This window comes from Strigops habroptila, chromosome 5, assembly GCF_004027225.2.
Source record: "Strigops habroptila isolate Jane chromosome 5, bStrHab1.2.pri, whole genome shotgun sequence".
In the NCBI taxonomy this organism is placed as follows: domain Eukaryota; kingdom Metazoa; phylum Chordata; class Aves; order Psittaciformes; family Psittacidae; genus Strigops; species Strigops habroptila.
In genome coordinates, this window is record NC_044281.2 from 12,893,983 (window position 1) to 12,914,215 (window position 20,233).

The window sequence follows — 20,233 nt, forward strand, 5'->3', positions numbered from 1 at the left end:
AGGGAAAGCATAGCTTGAAGCTGTTTCTCAGCAGTCACTGTTTAATGCTTAAATGCTTTTTCCTTTAAAACACAAAATTTGGAAAATATTCTTCTTGTCACTTGCTTGAAAATGCAAAGACTTTCCCCAGTACACCTGGCATTAATGTGACTCTTGAACCACAGACGTCATACAAAAAAACCCCATAAAATCAGGAGTTTGCAAACTGAAAACAGAAGAAGGGAGTTTTTGCATGTATCCTACAATCCTACCTTTCCCTTTAGTTCATCTTCTGTCCTCCTCAGTTTCCCCTCTTCTCCTGCTGGTGCTTTCACAGAGTTTTAGAACTAGAAGGGAGCATCAGGAGCCAGTTGCTCTGCCTGCACCTGTAACCCAGGCTAGTGATCAACACTAAAAGTTTTAGTTTCCACTTGCGCTTTTCCTTCTCTGAATCATGACTGTCATCCTCATGTGCCTATCTGCTCAGGCAGATTTGTCACCTGAGAGGAGTATTTCTGCTCTGGCTAATGACATCCACTCCCAGAAAAAGTGCACCAGACAAATAAAAAGAAAATTCACAGCTGCTTTCTTAAACATTTTAACATATTAGGAGAAAAGGAAGCTCCAGAAAACATGATAAAAATACTGTAGTATAACACAGGTTCTCATCATCAACAGCATAGTCAATGAATTTATGATGTCACTTAAGAAATCTAGCAGAAAAAAATGATTAAATAGGTGATCACAGAATGGTTTGGGTTGGAAAGGACCTAAAGATCACCCTGTTCCAACACCCTGCAATGGGTAGGGATGCCTCACACTAGACCATGTCGCCCAAGGCCCCGTCCAATCCTGCCTCGATCACTGCCAGGGGTGGAGCATTTACCACTTCTTTGGGCAACCTGTTCCAGTGCCTCACCACCCTCACAGTAAAGAACTTATAATCACTCCTCAATAACTGCGAGTGCCAGATACACATCTAGGAAGAAAAATTAGAGGCATTATCCTGATTACTTTAGGGCTGGATTCCATGTACCTGAAATTACTGATCAACATTCTATGAGTTTTATTCATTTACTACTATGAAAAACTTCAGTCCCACTAACAGATGCCTCTGATTTGAATAAAATGTCTATTACTACTTAATAATCAAAATATTTGAGAGAAGAGGTAAAATCTGTGTGGAGAAACCCACCATGCAATGAAATCGGAACAGTCGCATCTATGTCACATAGGAAACACATGCAATTTTCTCCCCCGGTTTCTAAGATTAGAAATGCTAAAGCAAACATTAGCATGTGCTCCTCATTTGGCTCCAGGCCAGCAGGCTATCCGAGTTGGCAGTTGCCAGTTGCCAGTTCAGCACTGCACAAGGGTCAGGAATGAAGTTGTATTTATTAGGTTCCTGATAGCAACAAAAAATGTAAAGGTGACACTCAGTTATTGTGCATTCTGACTTTGCAAAGTCCAGTCTCCTCAAAAGAAACACAAAAGAACAACAGGAACACAGCCATTCAGATATAATTTTTTCCAAGAACCCGGCTAAGAGAATGAGTCACAAAAACACTGACCAGTATCTCCATTTCATTTACCTTCCTTACTCCAGGAGCTCTTTGTTACACATCCAAGCCAGAGGCCAGCGGCCATGAGAACTTGCTGGCTCCTTCCCTGCATGATCTCATTTCTAGGCCAGAAGGTACAGCTAAGCAGCACCAGATGGCCATTGGAGGCTATCCAGACATACTTCAAGGTAGCTTCACCCGATCCCCAACAGGCAATCAAGAGTTTGCTCTGGAGGAGAGGAAGGTAGAAGCAAGAAGGGTGAATGCTAGCATGAAGGGCCTCTACAAGAAAGGCCACTCAGCCTACATCAAAAAAAGACTGCCTTCACTTGACGTTATAACTTCATTTCAGTTATAAAACTAACAGGTTCCTAGCTACTCACAGCTAAATCTCACCCCTCAGCAAATGGCACCTGATTGCAAGCACACCAAATAGCCCAAAATAACTTCTGACTGAAATATACCTGAACTGTGTTTTACATCTACATTTTGCACCGCTCAGATGACAGCAAAGTTTGCATGCCATCTCTGCTGCAGCGTTAGTTAATACCATCATTTTAAAAAGCTCAAGAAATTAAACACATTTTAAAAATAAGATTTTATGTATGTATAATTGTAATGCTCTCAAATATTTGTTAAACTGTGGCCATTTGTGATAAGATGTGGAAGACATTGCACATGCTTTTAACACTGAACTGTAGTAAAAACTTTCAGGTTTTTTAACTAAAACAAGTTTCAGCAGAAAGAATGTGCAAACTGAGCAGGAACTCAGCTAGAAGAGCAAGAGCTCTCTCTCCTAGTGCTCTGGATGCGCCCTACTGAATGGCATGGCATCCCTCACCATCACAACCACACACAATTTATAGCTTTAAGGAAAGATAAATTACAAGCAAAACTATTTACAGCATTCAAGTTAAGTCATTCAAGGCTATCTCAAGTGTATTTGTGCTGCTGTGCAGCTATTTATGTGCCCGAAATGCATATAAAATTTCTAGAAAAAGGTTTTCAAATTAAGGGATGAAGCCTATTCATTAATACACCATAATTAAAACGTTTTCTATAGCAAATAAGTTATTTCTGGAAACAAAGCCTTGACTCAGAATATCCATATAAGAACAGAAGGTGTGGTTGTGCACCTCATACTTCACAAGCATGAAGGACAGTAGGGCAGAAATTATTTTCTTAAGCTAGTGATCAACATTAAAAATTCAGTACTCAACAGTGCACACAGTTACCCAGTGGAATATAAGACAGAACAGTTATTTCTAAGACCAAAGGAAAACCATGGTGTCTGTTATCATTTTTCAAAATGATACTATAAAAATGCCTCTCTACGTGCCCCTATATATCCAGTAGCAGATCCATTACTACAATTTTGTAGTAGAATCCTATGATTTTTACTTCTGTTTAACAAACACTAATTTAATTTCTTTTAAATTACTACAATTGCTCATCTTTTCAGAGTGATAACTGTAAAAAAACACCACCTGCATATGCCTGCAAAAATAAAGATTAATTAGACTGCTAAGAATAAATATTACCAGTGTGGAAACCACGATACCTTATACATTTATTCATTTCTAAAGGCTTTCTTTGGATCATTGGCTTTTGTTTTTCCTGTTTAGTTGCATACCTATTTTATGTAGTATTTCACTGTTTTCCCTGAGCATCCAAACCAACATCCCAGTATTAGGTCTCCCGCCACCTATAGCTGTAAAGATCTGGTGCGTCAGGAGAGCAGGGCCAGCGCTAAAGCTCCCAGCAGCAGCAATGTCCTTCCAGACAGCACTTCCAAGACTAACCCTGTAAGGACTGCACACGGTGCCCTCCTGGAAGAGCAAGAAGGTATATCACTGCTGTGTGTTTGTGCTATGAAAGGAATCTATAATTACTGCTTTTGTTTAAGCCATGGAGACTAATGTGATATTTTTAGTAGGAGTCCTGGGAATTCTAGGAACCTTTTTTTATTTCTTACTTGTGTGCAGAGGAAAAGGGGGTTGGGGCGTTCTTTCTCGAAGTTCACATGTGCCAGATGCTAATGAAAAAGCCGGAAAATCAAGAGCAATAGACCTCCTTTATGTACCTTATATATACACATTTTTATATATTCCAATACTCCCTTCAGCACAGAAGTAGTAGGACAATACAGACATGGGTCTGGGTTTTTCCCTCTTTCCAAGGCAAGGATGCCAAAGCCCCCAGCTTCAGCTCAGTGCTGGACCCCTCCCTATGGGAACTCAAATGCACCAGACCTGCCTGATGGACAGATCACACTGCATCTTGTACTGAGTGAGCCCATGAACAAGCCCATAGCTACAGGCCATCATGTGCCAGGTAAAATACCTGGCACTTCTGGCATGGAAGCATGAGTATTGCGTGAGAAGCAGGAAGCCTGGAAGCCAGCAGGGCTTTCATCCACATCATGGGTGAAAGCAGGGCTGGTGAAAGCTGCCACATTCACTGCAAACCATGTAAAACTCTGGCACAAGTCGACTGCAGTTCTAACACTCAATGTGCAGGGCTTGGCAAATCTTGGCAAGAAAGTTAATAACTCACTGAGGAAAAGCAACAGAAAAAAAAAAAAAAGATCAGCAGTAAAACTAAACTCCAAAGATTTTCCATAAGAAAATTACAGGCAGCAAAGCCACCACATTCACTACAGCAGGGCAGGTGTTTTCGCTGTAAAAGACATGCTCTTGTCAATTGGCAGCTTTGGATTCCAGGCCAGGCTCACCCGCAAAAGCAGTGGTCAGTTAGTATTCACCTCAGAAGCTGCACATACCAGAGAGAGAAAAGAAATATACCTCCACGCAGAAAGGTTAGAGAAGTGGCAGAAGGGCATGGAAAATCCAAATAAAGGATCCTATTTTGTAGACCACTTTTCATTTGTATATTTTCAGGAGTTGCACACCTGTGCATCATGGATGAAAATACCCTGGTACATGAGCTTTGGAACTGAGCACCCAAACTGTGATGCAGAACTGCATCTTAGTTGTCCTTGCTAAAAAGACCAAATGCCAACAGTAAAAGAAAACAACCACTACACTTGAAATCACCTACCAAACTCAATTTACTTTTATGCTAAGATCACCCAGCCCTTTCCAGCCTCATCTCTATCTCATTTACCAGATGACAACGTAAACCATTATTTTAAGTGTCTCTAAGAATGTGAGAATCCTCTCCCTAAAAAGTGTTTCTCCTTTGATGATACAGATCACTTACACTGTTTGTATTATGTTTTCAAGAGCATTATAACAGCACTTCACCAGGCAGCTGCATCATCGTTCCTGGTGAAGTACTTTGTCATTATCGGAGTCTGTCTACAATTTGGACGTTCCTGTTCCATTCACCTTCAATCCAGCTGAACGTGAACACAAACAACCCAAAGATTACTTTTGATTTTACATCAGCAGCTCTCAAATTTCAGACAGTCTTGAAAAATTGAAGAACAGGACCCAGTCAACATTTTTCTCACCGAGACAGAGTCCCTTCTGCCAATTCAGACACTTTCGCTAACATCTGCACAGCAAGTTCACTTGTCCCAGACAACAGGAAAGATCACAGCACAGCCATGGAGGGCTTGGGGATGTTGTATGCTAATGAGTGTCAAAGCTGCCTTGGAATTTGCCAACTGTAAACCATGTGTTCCTTTCCCTTGCAGAAAGACTCAAAAAAGGAAGAGGCAGGTAGTTTGTAATCTGCTCAGGTATTCCTGCTATGTGCCTCAGGTAGCCAGTGTGAATGATCTTCTAACAGGCAAGTTATGCTGTCTCCAAAAAAGAGTTGCTTTATGGGAAAGGAGTAGGTCTTGTTTGTGGTAAGGGTCATCACATACACAAAACAATGTCCAAGAGTAAAAAATGCAAATGACAACAACAAACAGGACTTGTGTCTCCATGAACTTTTTTGCTGTAAGGATTAGGTGGGAAGGAAGTATGTTAGGATTCAATGATACAGCCAGTGATTACTGGTGCAGTAATGCAGTCAAGGCAGTTTAGTGTGGGGAAGTTTTAAGAGGGAGATTACTGCAGAAATGTGTGGCTGCATCATTGGACATGTGGACCAGATCAGCTGACCAAGGCCACTTTGGCTATGACAGCCATGCAAACTGCAGTTCACACGCCTGTGAGCATTCTGGACCTTCCCTAGAGCACAGAGACGTCACAAGCCAGAAACTCCCCAGCACTTCAATCACTCCTCAGTCTCTTAATGCCCTTTGCAAAAGCCAGGGCATGTTCAAACTGCTGCTGCACTACAGCTCTACCCTGGGAAGCTGCAGGCAAGCAGGCAGAGGTGAGGCAGCCCTGCCCTAGAAGGTATCAATCAACTCTTCATCAATATATAAAGACAACAATAAAAAACAAGCAAAAAAAAAGGCTAAAAAATATTCTTCCACTTCTTTACTTTCCTGATATTTTGCACCATCCTGTTACTGCACTGACACATTCTCTCTGCTGCCTCTTTTTGTTGGTAAAAAGGTTTGCTCTGAGTTTGAACAGCCCAAGCCAGGGCAAGTCGCAGCACAGCCAGCTGCCAGCAAAAAGTATGTTTGCTCTATCCGTACATTTTTCAAACTTGCTCTGGTACCTGAACATCAACTGTCACTTTCATTTGTCTTGTATCACTTGCAGTAGCAAAGGCCAAATCATGCCTCCAGTTACACCTATACCACTCCACAGAGTTCATATCCCCCCCTCCAAATGATAGAGGGCAAAAACTCAGTGGGGGTAGGGGAAACGGCACAGTGTAACAAGCTGTTCTTTGTTACTTCCTTGGGCAATGTGCAAAGCTGGCAGTCAGAAAGCCTGTTTTAACTAAGTTTCTTACAAACCCATTTACTAATTTTGCTATGACTCAAACAAAATTCTACAATCAGTGACAGTCAATGTTTCTACAACTCGCACATAATTTTTGTACATTCTTCTGTATTGCCTGGGTATATATGCATGTGAAGGATCAACTTTGCTTAGCTTTTAATATTCCATAGAGAAAGGAAATGCTTCTGCCCCTGCAGCACCAAATTGAGCTTTCTGCCTCTCAGTCAATCTCACTTAGATGCCCGATTCCACATACAGGGAAGAAGTGAGTTAAGTGAATGAATATTGCCTTTCTTGCGGTCTGCTGAAGAGAACTTAACCTTCATCTGCAAAAACAGGATATCCTCATGAAGAATTGCTCTCCTAGAGCCTCTTCCAATGGGTTTCAGAAGCAAAGAGCAACTGTACATCTCCAGTATTTGATACCAGGGCCTTCTATGAGCTACAAACCAGCAACTCAGCTAAGCGCACGGCACTTTTCTTGATACAATGAAGCATCCTTTAAAGCCTTTAAATTCCTTTAAAGGAAAGGAGTTCGGAGTAAAAGCAGAGATGCTGTCCTCACCCTAAGCATCAGAAAGCATCTCAGCTCATTTCTGTTGCATAAAGTCAGGCATATGACCGGGAAACACGCTGGTAGCCTCACCCAGACCTATTAGCAGGCAGTCAGCCTTCCTCTAGGTTGCACAGGATGAGAACATATGCTGCAAGTGTATTTAGGGGAAAGAACTCCAGTTCAGATCAAAATACATACATTTTGTTCTGAAACGTTATGTTCCGAGTTAAAACTGCATTACCAGAAAGACCAACCTTTATTAAGGTAGCCTAGAAACAGCAACAAAACCCAAAAAACCTCCCAGCAATATTTATTTAGTAGAACACCTGTGAAAAACATTTCTTTTAGGAAAAGACTATGTAAGGTTTCAAACAATTCTCTAAAGCAGACAAGGAAAACAATTCTAGCAGAGTGTTAAAGGTGTCCCCTTTGGAAAGAAATGTCACATGCACAATGCTTTAAAAACATGTGAATGCAAACTGCATTAGCTATTTCTTCTAAAAATAAAGCTTCAGGGATAGTTATTTGCCAAGTAATACCTCTGATAGCATTTAAACCATTCTGAACCATTACGGAAACTGAAGATGTCTGGCCTTTGTTAAAATTATTAAGGATTACTGTTATTTTGCAGACAGCATTAGTGCTGCAGGATGTTGATTGAGACTATCAAAAAAGAAACAGATCTTTGGTCACAGAAGTTAAGATTTCCTACAAGCACTAAAATATTTTTAAACCATAGCAATGAACTATAACAGGGTGTACATTATTAAGCTACTGGGATGTAATCCCAAGTAGAAAACCTACTCTGGACTGCAGAGGCAATAGGGTTAGGCCCTTGATGCTCTGAAAGGCAAGAATAAAAAGCTAAGTATTTCTCTGATCACCTGTTAAAACACGTCTTCAATAATTGCATTAAACTGTAACTTACGGTTTTTCAAGTCTTATGCGCACATGAATAGTGACAGTGGGCCAGGTGAAGCATCCTTCCAAGAGAAGGAGAAGCAATCCTGAGGAAAACATTAAGACAAAGATAGGTCAGCAGTATTAATGGATTTTCTCCAACTCTCCTTTACAGACATCACTGCAATACGGAAACACAAACTTCTCAAAGGCTTTTAACAGCTAAATTTGAGGGACTGTTCACAGGAACAGCTCCTTTTCCATCAAAAGACATCAGGGATCTATGCCAAAGCACGAACACATGTCGGCTTTGCAAGAAACTATTCTAAATTTTTCCCTACTGTCAGAGACAAGAGAATCGGTTTTAGGCGTTGAAAAAATTATAAGCCACTAAACACAACATTCTACTGATTTCCAGTTATCAGTTATAAACATTATTCCTTTAAGCTCTACAGCAGCCAAAACCCCTCTAGGTCTATCAAGCTTTCAAGAACTCAAAACCTAAATAAGGAAATAATTTCGGTATGCTTTTTATTTGCAAACTTATGTTTTTAAATGTTATAAGTTACATTTCAGCTCTTTCCCCAAAACTACCAGAGGTATATCAATAAATAACAAAGATGGAAAACTGCATTCCCATAATAATTTAAAATCCAGAACTTTAAGGTGAATATTTAATGAGGTAAAGATGTGATACTATATAATAACTGACTGGAATACTCTAAGAGCTGTGTACAGCTCACACATTTTCTTCTTCATTATCAGATTCTTCTAGAAAGCAGTCTTTGTTCTGAGAGAGAAAATTAATGCTTATTATACTATTTGTCAATTAAACCATATCTTAAACCCCAGTAATTAATGAAAACTAAGAATTTATAAGAATAAGACAGTCTCCAGTGCATCTGCCCTTGAACTCTACAATAAAAAAAATTAAGACTAATTATACTTTTTCTTTCCACAGATGTTTGTTTCCAGGTTGCCAATTTCACATGCTGTTCAAATTGTCTTGCTCCTGCAATCCTTTTAAGCACAGTTATAAAAAACCCACAAGTATTTTCACCAGAAGCAGAGAAGTTAAACATTACAAGCTCAGGAACAGCTAAAAATATATTAGGCACCATTTAAATACTTATTTTTTCATCAGATAATTTATTCTTTAAATCTAAGTGATGATGATTATTTTTGGAGAGCAAGAAAAGACTGAAAATTATTTTCCTTCCAGCAGTTATCACTAACTCAACACACATCTTTCATTCCAAGTTACCATAGGCACTGCAACCAAAGACCACAAAAAACCTCCAAGCTCTGCTGTGAAATTGTTCACCAGAACATACATTTCTCTAATCTTAACTCCTAGGGCAAAATGCTGGCCTCGGTGAACTCAATGGTAAAACTCCACTAGCGCAGGAAGGCAAAGAGTTCTCCTGAGCAGTCCATGGAAGACCTGTTGAAGGCAGTTACCTCTGCACCAGCTCCTCTTTGAAATGCGCTTTTCTTGAGCAACATTTACCGCAGCCAACACTCACCTCTTTGTGGGACTGAAATAGTTTAGCTGTTATGGCTGTTTCTGGAGTTAGTCCTCTCAACAGCCATGTGTTAGCAATCAATTTGCACATACTCCCTTCAGACTACACTGATGGCCATATTAGAGTCTAGCACCCAAACACCCCAGGATGACACTACACATCTGTGACACACTTGTCTTTCAGAGCTCTTGCTTCATCTAAGCAGATTTTCCCTGTAAACAAGTGCCTGCTCTTACATGATCTCTCTCCTCTTTTACCTGCATTTCAGAGGACAGTTCTCTCACTGTCCATATACCATCATACTTTCCCCAGTGCCCTGAGGTGAGACATGCCAGTCATCACAGTTTACCTTCCTGTCTGTTTGTCCACAGACCTCAGCAAATTAGCACCATGGTTAGCTGCTCAGTACTGCATGGAAGGTGAGTCTTCAGGGAGGGGTTTGCCATACTCTATTTGGCAGCAAGAAGCCACTCAGGATTCAAAGATACCTGCAAAAACAAGAACATTTCCATTAGTGAAAAGCTCCTTAAAAATAAAAGCCTTTCTTGTGATGGTCCCAACATTGAAGGGTCTTCAATGCCACACCCTAGAAGTTAAGGAGAGTGGGCAGACAGTACTTCCTGCCTTCGGATACTACATCTGTTATCTTTTTAGGATGACACCCACCTCCGAGACAATGATTTAATGTTTGAAATTACGTGCTTACAGTTTAGTAATTTTATAGATGTGAAGGCAGAAAGGAATCTGACTTTCATGTCAAACTACATCAAAAACAGTGATGTTGAACTATCAACATTTATGTCGGTATTTCAAATGGGGGGAAGGAATCCTAATGTTTTTGTCAAGGAATCACAGACTAAGCTAGAGTCAACAGTTTAAAACAACTGGCTTGCAGGTTAGTCACAGTCTGAACAAAGACTTTCTTCCAAGCTGGAATAAGAAAGCCTTGGCAATTTAATTTTCTGGTTTTAAGTATTCAGAAACAGACTCTGCTGAAGAACAGTGGAGGGTTTTTTCCATTCTAACCAAGAGATTCACAAGGGATTTATGAAGGTTTTTTTAAAAACAAGGAAGAGTCATCAGGTCACAGATACCAAGTTGCCTTCTTACTGCAAAAATGAAATGCTACTGGTCTACAAGAATATCAAGAATTTCCTCATTGTACTACATATAAGGCAAAGTCTTTATATTTATTGTTATAGGACAATCAGCTACAGGGCCCTCTAGTATTTCAGAGCAAAAGCACATGAAATTTTTAGCAATCATTCTCTGGAGGGAAATTTCAAGGTGACTGGAACAGTCCTTTATATGGATAAAAATATGCTTATAATTAGAACGGACTTCTTATATGATCATTTTGCATTTCTTATTCATGTCAACAGAAAAGATATAGATACTTGAAAAGACACAAAACTATAACTGATGTTATTTTAATTCTGTATTATAAAGAAACAACCTACATCATCCTGTTTAGAACTAAAAAGCTAAACTGCCTCCTTTTTGGAAATCTGAGTGGCTATGGTGAGCTATTCAGTAGTAAGTAGGTAAAACCACACAAAAGTTCACAAGTTATTCCCAAGTTTCACAGCAGCACTTGAAGATTATCACACAAGATGCAGCAAATGAGGTTATGCAAGAATTTGGGAAGCGAGGTGTCAGATGAAAGGGGTAAGGGCAAACTCTGGTCCATGAACTATCACATTAAAATTGGCCATCTAGAGTTCTAAGTCATTTCTACAGGAGTTTGTGACTGTGACCCTGTTCTTGCTGCAGCCAGTACTTTAACTACAGACCCTACCTGTCTAAGTACACTCAGGCAGCTGGAGACAGCTGCTTTCCCTCAGCTGATAATCAAATCTCTCAGTTGAGTCTCCCCAAGGAGAAACTCAGAAGATGCACCCTATCCCCACATCGCCTGCATACATAGGAGGGAGGGTGCAGACCCTCCACAGAGTTCCAACATGCTGTTTTTATTTCACCAGTGTGAAGATAGCTGGACCCTGCCCAGCCTCATCCTTGAGCCTCCCGCCACATAACTGCCTCTGCTTCATTAAAGCAGATGAATATCTGTGTGGACCCTATGCTGTGTTTGGGTATTATTTCCATATAATGAGGTTTCTGTACCTGGGAACTGGCACTACATATGCTGTCCCCTGTCTAGAATGGAGAAAACAGATGTTCAGTTTCTGAGGCTGCTGGTCTAGCTTGCTTGCTTGTTCTATTTGGAGTTTTGGGGTTTTGTTTTAAACAATGCTATTAAAACTTACTCTATAGACAGAGACATAGACAAAACTATATCAACCCTGATCAAGATGCTCTCAATTTCACTGCAGGAAACTTTGAACTGCCTTTTGAAACCAGAGCATATTCTCACAGATATTCATGTGAAACCTCTTTGACTGAAGAAATTAGTAATAAAGAACAAGTCATATCTTCTTACAAAATTCAGTATGAAGTCATACATGAAATTTTTATGGGAAAACATAAGCACAAATTGCATTAAGTGGGTAGGTAATTAGCAGAGCTGGAGAAGGGCTTGCAGGCCGAAAGCCTTATCTATGCTCCCTCCGCCCAGTTATGTCAGTCAGTCTAATAAGAGAAACTGCTTCTTCCTACAAATTTGCCCTTGCAGAAACTTGGACTTGTGTTTTTTCTAGAATACTCTGGTCATTCCCCCCACATACAACCCTTTGTGGTTTGTGCAGATACCCAGATCAAGCCCTACCTTGTCACATTCAGGAGAAAATGAAATTTTCAGTCAACTTGCAATACTGGGCAGTCCTGAAGACATGGGATACAATGGCCAGAGTCTCACCTGAGGAAGCAGGGTTTTTTCTAAGAGAACTTGTGGATCAGCATCCAGCCAGATTCAACAGAGGGAGAAATGAAGGATACTGGGCAAGAAAACAGAGGTTAAGGTAGAGGTTTAAACAGGAATGCTTACACTGGAACTTGTGCATGATCTTATGCAAAGGTTAGAAGATGGAAACCTGCCTAATTTACAGCGGAGGATAAAAAAAGGGGACAGAGCATCAATAGTCTCTATTTAGGCTACTTCCCTTCCTTGCCTTGGGCTTGCTTTACACACTTGCAATTTAAAAAAAATAGAAACATAATGAAGCTTTTGAAATCAAGCACATGAAACGTCCCAGTTTTGCTGCAAACCTTCTGATATTATCATGTTAAGCATAGGACAGAATTCTCAGGCTGTGAAGGGGATCTTTCTGCTCTGTTTTGCTGTGTCCTTCCCTGGGGCCTCACTCGGTCTCCTGATTTACTAAATTAAAGGCAACAGTGTAAGTAGTAACAGAGGCAAGATTATTCCTATCAGCCACTGTTCAGTCCAGGTCCTCAGTAAGGTGTTACCGGCAAGGCTGCAAAACCTGAGAGCACAACCTGGAGTAGCAGGATCCAGTTGCCTCAACACTTTTCTTGTATAAAGAGACACAAACAAGAAAGCCTCATATCTGAGTCAGCAATAAGACACCTCAAACTTGGGAGGAGTGCTTGAAAAAGAAAAAAGTTTCAAGAGAAGTAGCTCATAAAAGCAGTGATTTCTCTCCCCACACAGTTCCACCCACTTCAATTATCATTACTCTGAACTGCAGAACTTTCTAACAAAGCGAATAACTGAGTTACAGCTGAAGGGTGGTGGGACTTATTTATTTATGCATTTAGTTTTTATTACAGGAAGTCCCTGGAATGCAGGCCAGGCAGTTGCTTCAATCTAACAAAACTGTGGTACATAAACAGCCACTGAAAGAGTTTTCAGGCTTTATGAAAGCATTTGTCCTCTACGAGAGTTAGATAACAAGGAAGAAGAGACCATCCCCAATGCAGCAGCAGGAAAACATGGCTGGGGTCACTGTCACTCCAGCCTAATGCATAAGTCTGCTTCTTTGCAGTGACCGCAGTCATAACCACTCTCCTGGACTTGCATATTGCACAAAGTTGTCCATAAAATTACTCATGTGCATAAGTAGTCCCACATGGTTCAGTGGGTTTCATTACATAAGCGTTAGCAGGGGTCTTAGGTCAGGATACTGCATTCCTTAAACCAGACAGATTCCCACTGAAGTGATTAGGAGTGCTTCATTTGCCAAACAGAAAGAATTCCACAGGTATTTGTTTGAAGTGTGATCAAAATTTACTTTGGCCACATTTCCACCTTTCTTTTAATGTTTGCAGGAAGAAGCTATTTGAGTGCCCGAGTATTACTGACCAAAGCAACTTTCACCCTCATGTTCACAAGTACCAGCACCAGAAGTTTGTGTATGCAGCTACTACCACATTCATTAGTTATCTGACCAAATCATAGTGCAGCAACTACTCCAATTTCTGTCTCTCACACACACATTTACTGATTCCCGAGAGCATGTGAGATTTTTGTTAATGTTTTGCACACACAGACATATTTGCCGTTTCGCAACTGAAAGGTGGGCTACGTTCAGTGCCAGGGAAATCAATTGCTTTGAGCAGTGAGCAAGAGCTGCAACAGTGAAAAGCAGTAAATTAAGCAGACATCTTGCTAAATCAGCAACACGGGATTGAATTTTCGTGCTACTCACTACAAATGGATCTATTGGATTATGGGTCATTAGTTCAACCACTTTTAACAAGTACAACCAAATAGGTATGTTATTAAACATTTATCTTCAGGGGCAGATTTACTGGAGAAGATAAGGAGATTGCGGAGACTCTCCATCAGCACTGCCTATTTCAGCATGCATTCCTGTCCTAAGCACCTTTCATTCATAAAAATATCTCAGGAACCCAAAGCATCCTACCGATGTCTGCCTTTACATGCTGGTGACTGCGCCCTGGCACCCTCCAGACGCTGACCGGCTATTTCTAATACACATTATTTGATAACCTCTTGCTGTTTTCCCACTCCATGCTGTCAAGACAACAGGGACAAACTCTTTCAAAAAAATATAACCCAAAAGCTGAATTTCCTGATATTCAGTCAGTCCCTAAGGACATGAGCTTGCTCCTAACAGCAAGACACCCAGCAGTTTTTGTTTGAAAACCAGAACAATTATTTAGAAATGTAATTTCTGTCTCTTCAGGGTTTATTTAACTCTTACCGGGGGCCTCCACGTCTGACCCCTGCCTCCTTCCGACCCTCCCACTGGCTAGAGCAGGAAGGCACAAGGCAAGGAATAGGACCTGACTGAGGGCCCCCGGCATGACTTAGGAAAAACTTAGACAAAGAAATTCTCCCAGATCTTTTGCAGGTCTTAATCGCGGGTCTTGCACAGGCTCCCCAACCAATCTGTAACACAATAGCACCAACAAAAGTGGCAGAAAGCGATCTCCCTTAACAAGAATGGTCTGTCAGGGCGAGGACAGAAAGAACATTAGAAAAGAAACAGGAACAATTTACCACTTGGCTGTAGAAAGGAATGGATCTTACTAACTGCAGCTGAAATCATCACTGACTTACTAAGAAAAAGGGGAATTAGACACACAAAAGCAGTCTCTCTCCTTTCCCTCTGAGGTCAGTTTGGGTTCTTAGAAATTTTACCTTGGCCCATGTGCCATTCAGAAGTAAGGAATTAATTAAGCAGGAGGAGAGTGCAGTTTTCACCACCCCGGCCAATTGTCTCAGCTCCCGCAGACACTAACATTTGCACTGCTACAGTTTACACTCTTCCATATTTGTGGTTTCCCCACAGGAAATCAAAAATATTCAAATTTTCACTTAAAGGTCAAATTCCAGAAGAAAATAATCGCGGGAGGAAGGATGGGTTTGGAGGCCTTTTGTTAGAGGTTCCAAGCAAGGAGGTTGCAGTCAAAGGCGAAGTGTAGTTAGCTACCTTTGCTTACCCTTATTCTGATGGTTTTGTCATTGCCCTGAATGAAGGCTTTATCTTGGTTTTAAAAGCTGTATTAGGCTTTCCAGGTTTGAAGCTATGAAAGAAGGAAGAAGCTTACTATAATATCCTTAGTCAAGATCTGGAAAGCTGGACGATAAACAGAAATTGATCCTTAAAACAACAAATCTCATTCTACCATAAACCATATGTGAATTACATCATCAACAATTACTTTTGCTATGAAATCATTGTGACAACCAGGTCAAACTGAGTACCCATGACTATACATCTAGTCTCCAGAGAGCCAAACTTAGTCCTGATTTTAAGAAGGCGGCAGGACCAAGAACCTGAAGAAGTCTTGTCTTCCAAGATGGATTTCAGGCCTTTTCATAACCCTTTAAATAGGTCAAAACTCACACAAGCTAGACTGTTATTCCATTCCAAAAGTCTCAGACCTGTTTTTAAATAGTCACAGAAATACACAAACTGCACATTAGCCAGCCTTGTGATATGAGGGATAGCTACCTGAGAAAGAGAACAAACCAAACCAAAACTCAATACCTCGGAATCAACTCTTGAAATTCCCAAAAAGGCAGTATATTTCACTGCTGGAAAGTGCATTTTTATGGAAGGGTGTTGGCTCCGTTATCAACTGCCATGCCCTCACTAGCTCTTAAAAGTAGAGCAAATGTTAGGAAAGGTTTTATGACTGGATGGGGAAAGGCAGGAGACAGACTATTAAAAAAGGTATGGGAAGGAGTTAGCACAGAGCCAAAACAATCTTGCAGCTGCATTACATTATCCCAGTGGGAAGTTGCCAGGCTGGCAGCAAAGTTAAGCTCTATGCTCATGAAAGTGAAGCACTGATACCACCAGCTACAACTTGCATTAAATGAGCTTCCCAGACCTCAGTGCCAATCCAGCTCAGTCTTGATCTGCAACAGTTTTGCTGTTCCAGCTCTGGGCCTGTTTTACACAAAGGCTGCCAGTCAATCTGAACAAACTACACCTCCAAACCGTGTGGTGATTCACTGTGAAGCTTCTTTCAAATCATCATGATAAATAGTGAGGATTGTTGTATGTAAGAAACAGCTAACAGATAGGTACTCTCTGCAGTCTGCAAGCTGGTACTCATCCCATCGCCATCGGATGAGAACACTTAAAAATCTATAACCCAAATGAGCTCCTATGTTATTCAGGCTAATTGTTTTATAGTACCACAAATGTACACAGCACTTTTAAAAATACAAAATAGGGACATTATCTTTTTAAGTCAGGAGAGTTTGCATTAATCCAAGATAACAACTTGGAAAGGGAATTTATAGAAATAACTGTGGTAAGAAAACACATCTTGGAAAAGTTTCATAAAGCAAAGCAGGATCAAGCAGCAGGACAATGGATAAACATCAAAAGGATAGGCTTTGCATAGGGTAAGAGATGGCAGAAAGCCTGAAATGTTTTTCATGTCCTTGCCCCCATGACAGAGACTTAGCGTGCCAACTGAGTGCTGCTTTCACCTGCAACTGGATCGCCATGGTCACCGTGGACCTTTCAACACTGTCCAAAACCTACTGCTTCCACAGACTGCCAGAATGAGTAGAGACCTTCCCTGCTGATGTAAAAGTGAAGCCATAATGCAAAGAGTAGTGTGGAACCACAGAAACACAACCAACCTACTTTTAGTTCTTCACTGTTTCACAGGGACGCAGGCTATGCTGCTGGTTTACAGTTGTACAGCTCCTCCAGGTTACACAAGCTCTCAGGGAGGAACAGATGTCACAATAATACAGATTTCTGTGCCATTTAATTCAAAGCACTTTATAAACATTAACAAAAACAAACCCTGAGCTATAAAAGCAAATTATAGATGGGATCACCTCACTAGCAAAATGTAGCTGCCTCTGCCTTGCAAAATTGCAGCTAATGGTTCACAGCAACATTACACCACCATCCAAAGACAGGAAAAGAACTGCCTATCAGGCCACATTCAGGAGTTAACTTTTAATATTTGCAGTTATGAGAACTATTTCTGAAAATATTTTAGATATTAAATAGCATTCATTGTAGATCATGGCTCTGAAATTCTTCTGGTCATCTTCACAGAAAACTCTACAGTCTTTGGAGGCAGCTGTCCAGAAGAAAGGAGAACCTCAGAACTTTAGAAACACAGAGACAGTATGGTTGGGTTTTGCATGTACCATTTGAGTGTGTTATTTACTATGTTGTCATATACCTTTATGCCCAACTGAACTTGCCAACTGAAGAAAAGGGAAGCTTTTGGTTGTAATAACCAAACAGCAAAACCAACACACACGCAGCACAGATGGTTATTTTTTTCCAGTAACTAGTGGGCTGGATAACACATTTCCAACTAGCAGAGTGACTAGGATAAAACAGCTCTCATGACATAAGAGGTTATATTTAAGAAACTGGACAAACCTTCTGTTCACTGCCCATGTCCTGACCAGACAGTGGCACTTGCAGCCAGATAGAAATCAGTTCCTTCACAGACAGCTGTGAAGTTTTATCAACTTTATCTGAATGCTCAGATAAAGATGTAGAACAATGATAGACAAACATACTAAAGTTGGAAAGAGGTAAGATCCCAGTACTTCATTTCCAAACTAAAGTTTTGCTGGCTTGAGGCATATTAGAAAGGCCAGATTACACTTTACGTTTTGTTTGTTTAAAACCAACAGTCTACCCTATGCTGAGAGGAACGTAACTAAAGACCTTATGCAAGGGATTTTACAGTCTGAGGACACACCAAAACTTCCATAAGCAGAAGTCTACTCTCACAGATCTTACTGTAGAAGCAGTGTTGGAGATGACAGTCAGGAATCTTCAAAAATACAGTTTGATACAAGTTTAGAGAAATGGGAAAGACGACTTAAGTCCTCTGCCTGCACTGTGTCCTCTCTTGATCACATAACACTATCATGCAGTTGCAGAGTTGCATCTGCCACCAGAACGATAGCACTTTCAGAATGCAAAGAACAAAACAAAACCCAGTTTACATAGTCTAAACACGTGGTTAATATTCCTGTGGGGAAACAAAGTCCAAATTGATGAATACATCTTCTAAATTCCTCGCATCGACCCAGTTTAGTGCGGTTCTTGGTATTTCTGATCTTTGAACAGTCTAGTAAATAGGCTAGAGTTAACACATCAGTGTTGGTAAGGTAATAATCTCTTTGGTTATAGTTTCACACTGTCTCCAAATTCAAGTAGGCATTGCATCACACCGGCCTACATTAAATGCTTTTTCCACAGCTCTTTAAAGTATAAAAACAGGGCTTTGTTTTGATTAGATTACTCCGGAGCAGAGTTCCATGAAAGTGGACCCATTTTGTAAATACAGAGGACAGGGAGTTTTCACTTTAGTTTAACTTCACTTTAGTTTAACTTCACTTTAGTTTCCTGTGATATGCTGAATCTACTGCCCTTTAAGGGTCAAATGCAAATACATTTCTTTATTAAACATACTGACTATGGTGCTCTGGATTACACCTTCCTGGCTTGAGCTCTATCCTCTCTTCCAACAGAAAATCCCCACAAAGATGCAGAATTATATAAACAAATGATTTCAAGATTGTTCTTAAGAACCACTAGGGAACACTCATTTGCAGACAAAGAAGGTTCCCAGTTGTTTCGCTTATATCTTCATCTTTCCCTCAACAACTTTAGCATTTACGACAGACATTAGTCTCTTTTCTTTTGCTAAGTTCCATATGGATGCACAGATTCCTTCTCAAAAGTATCCAGGCACAATACAGTAGCGCTGGGGGGAGAATTTGTTGGAAAAATGCCATCTGTATTTGCGGAGCTCTATAAACGAAGATATCACCAATCTGATACACCGTAGGTCAACTCTTCCTTTCTTTAGTGTTCAATTTTCAGCAACTGAAATCACAAGGCATGAAGTCAATAGATATTTAAGCTATTTAAATAGCACCAAGGATAAAGGTCATGCCTCTGATGTGATTTATCTTCACAGGAACCCACCCAAATCTTGGAAACCACTGCCTTGGAGATAGGAGATTCTGGGGGTTGTATAGATAAGAGGCTGGTATATTCAAACTAGAGATAGCTTTTTCCAGAGTGTGTTTAAATACTTTAGAGCAAGGTCTTAGGTAAAACAAACAAACAAACAAACAAACCAACCACCAAAGTGATATACTCAGGGAAATGCCCATGAAGTTGTGGAGAGTTGCGCTCTCCTGCGCCAGTTGAGAGGCTGGTGTTCTCCTAGGCCTGTCACAGTAAAGGAAATCAGCAATCAGGTCTTCCAGCCACTGCTGCTTCATGCTCCTTGCTTTATTTCTAGGGTAAGAATAATTCTTTGGTGCCCTCGTAGTTTCTCCCTACAAATGTGGGAGACATCTCACCCTTCGCAAACCTCAAGCGCAGTTCAGTGAGCCAGGCTGAAGAGCTGACCATGCCAAGGTATCCCAGGTATCCCACACCACCATCTTCCCCCAAACTACCACACACTCTCCCTCCTTCCCTTATGCCAGACCTGGCAATTGCCTAGTCCACCAGCTTGCTCACCCAGCTGCAAACTAGCCAAAAAATACAAATAAAAACTCTTCTGACAAAGTAGCAACCTGGATCACTTAGTCAAAGGTCAGTCAAACATGAGAACTGATGCCAGTGAGAAAAAGGAGACAGGAAAGCATGTGGTTCCCCCTGAACCTCTTGGGAAACCAGTTTCTGAAGAGGCAGCAGAAATAGGCAACTCTGGTACCATCACTGCACAGCTACATGCAAACATGTCAGAAAATGACTTGGTAAGTAATAAGTGATGAAATTGGACAAACCTAGAGAAGAAGGGCAGTATCTCCCTGACTTTCTGTGCACATTACTATACACATGTGAAAAACAACTGTTCATGTGATTTTAAAAAGTTTTGACCAGTTTTGTGAATTCTTCTACCAAAAAAAAAAAAAATCTCCTATTTGTCTCAAGTTTACTCTATGAAACGGAACTCCAGCTTGTGTAACAGCCAGCAACAGCACAATTAGAAAATTCCACCTGAGGCCAGCTCTGTTCAGCAACCAGAGAAGAGGAAGAG

The 20,233-nt window shown here is 40.7% G+C and overlaps 1 protein-coding gene across 2 annotated transcripts in view; it reads right to left on the reverse strand.

The window, feature by feature from the left end:
* ALS2 (alsin Rho guanine nucleotide exchange factor ALS2) overlaps positions 1-9,845 on the reverse strand; it is a 199,469-nt gene extending 189,624 nt beyond the window's left edge. The window contains exons 1-2 of one of the 2 annotated variants that reach the window (XM_030486699.1): positions 9,690-9,845; positions 7,843-7,921 (exon numbers count right to left, since the gene is read on the reverse strand). The gene's annotated coding sequence lies outside the window, so the exon portion shown is untranslated. Of the gene's footprint in view, positions 1-7,842 lie in introns of both variants that reach the window. The other variant, XM_030486698.1, reaches the window with a different exon arrangement.
* Positions 9,846-20,233: the final 10,388 nt, after the last annotated feature.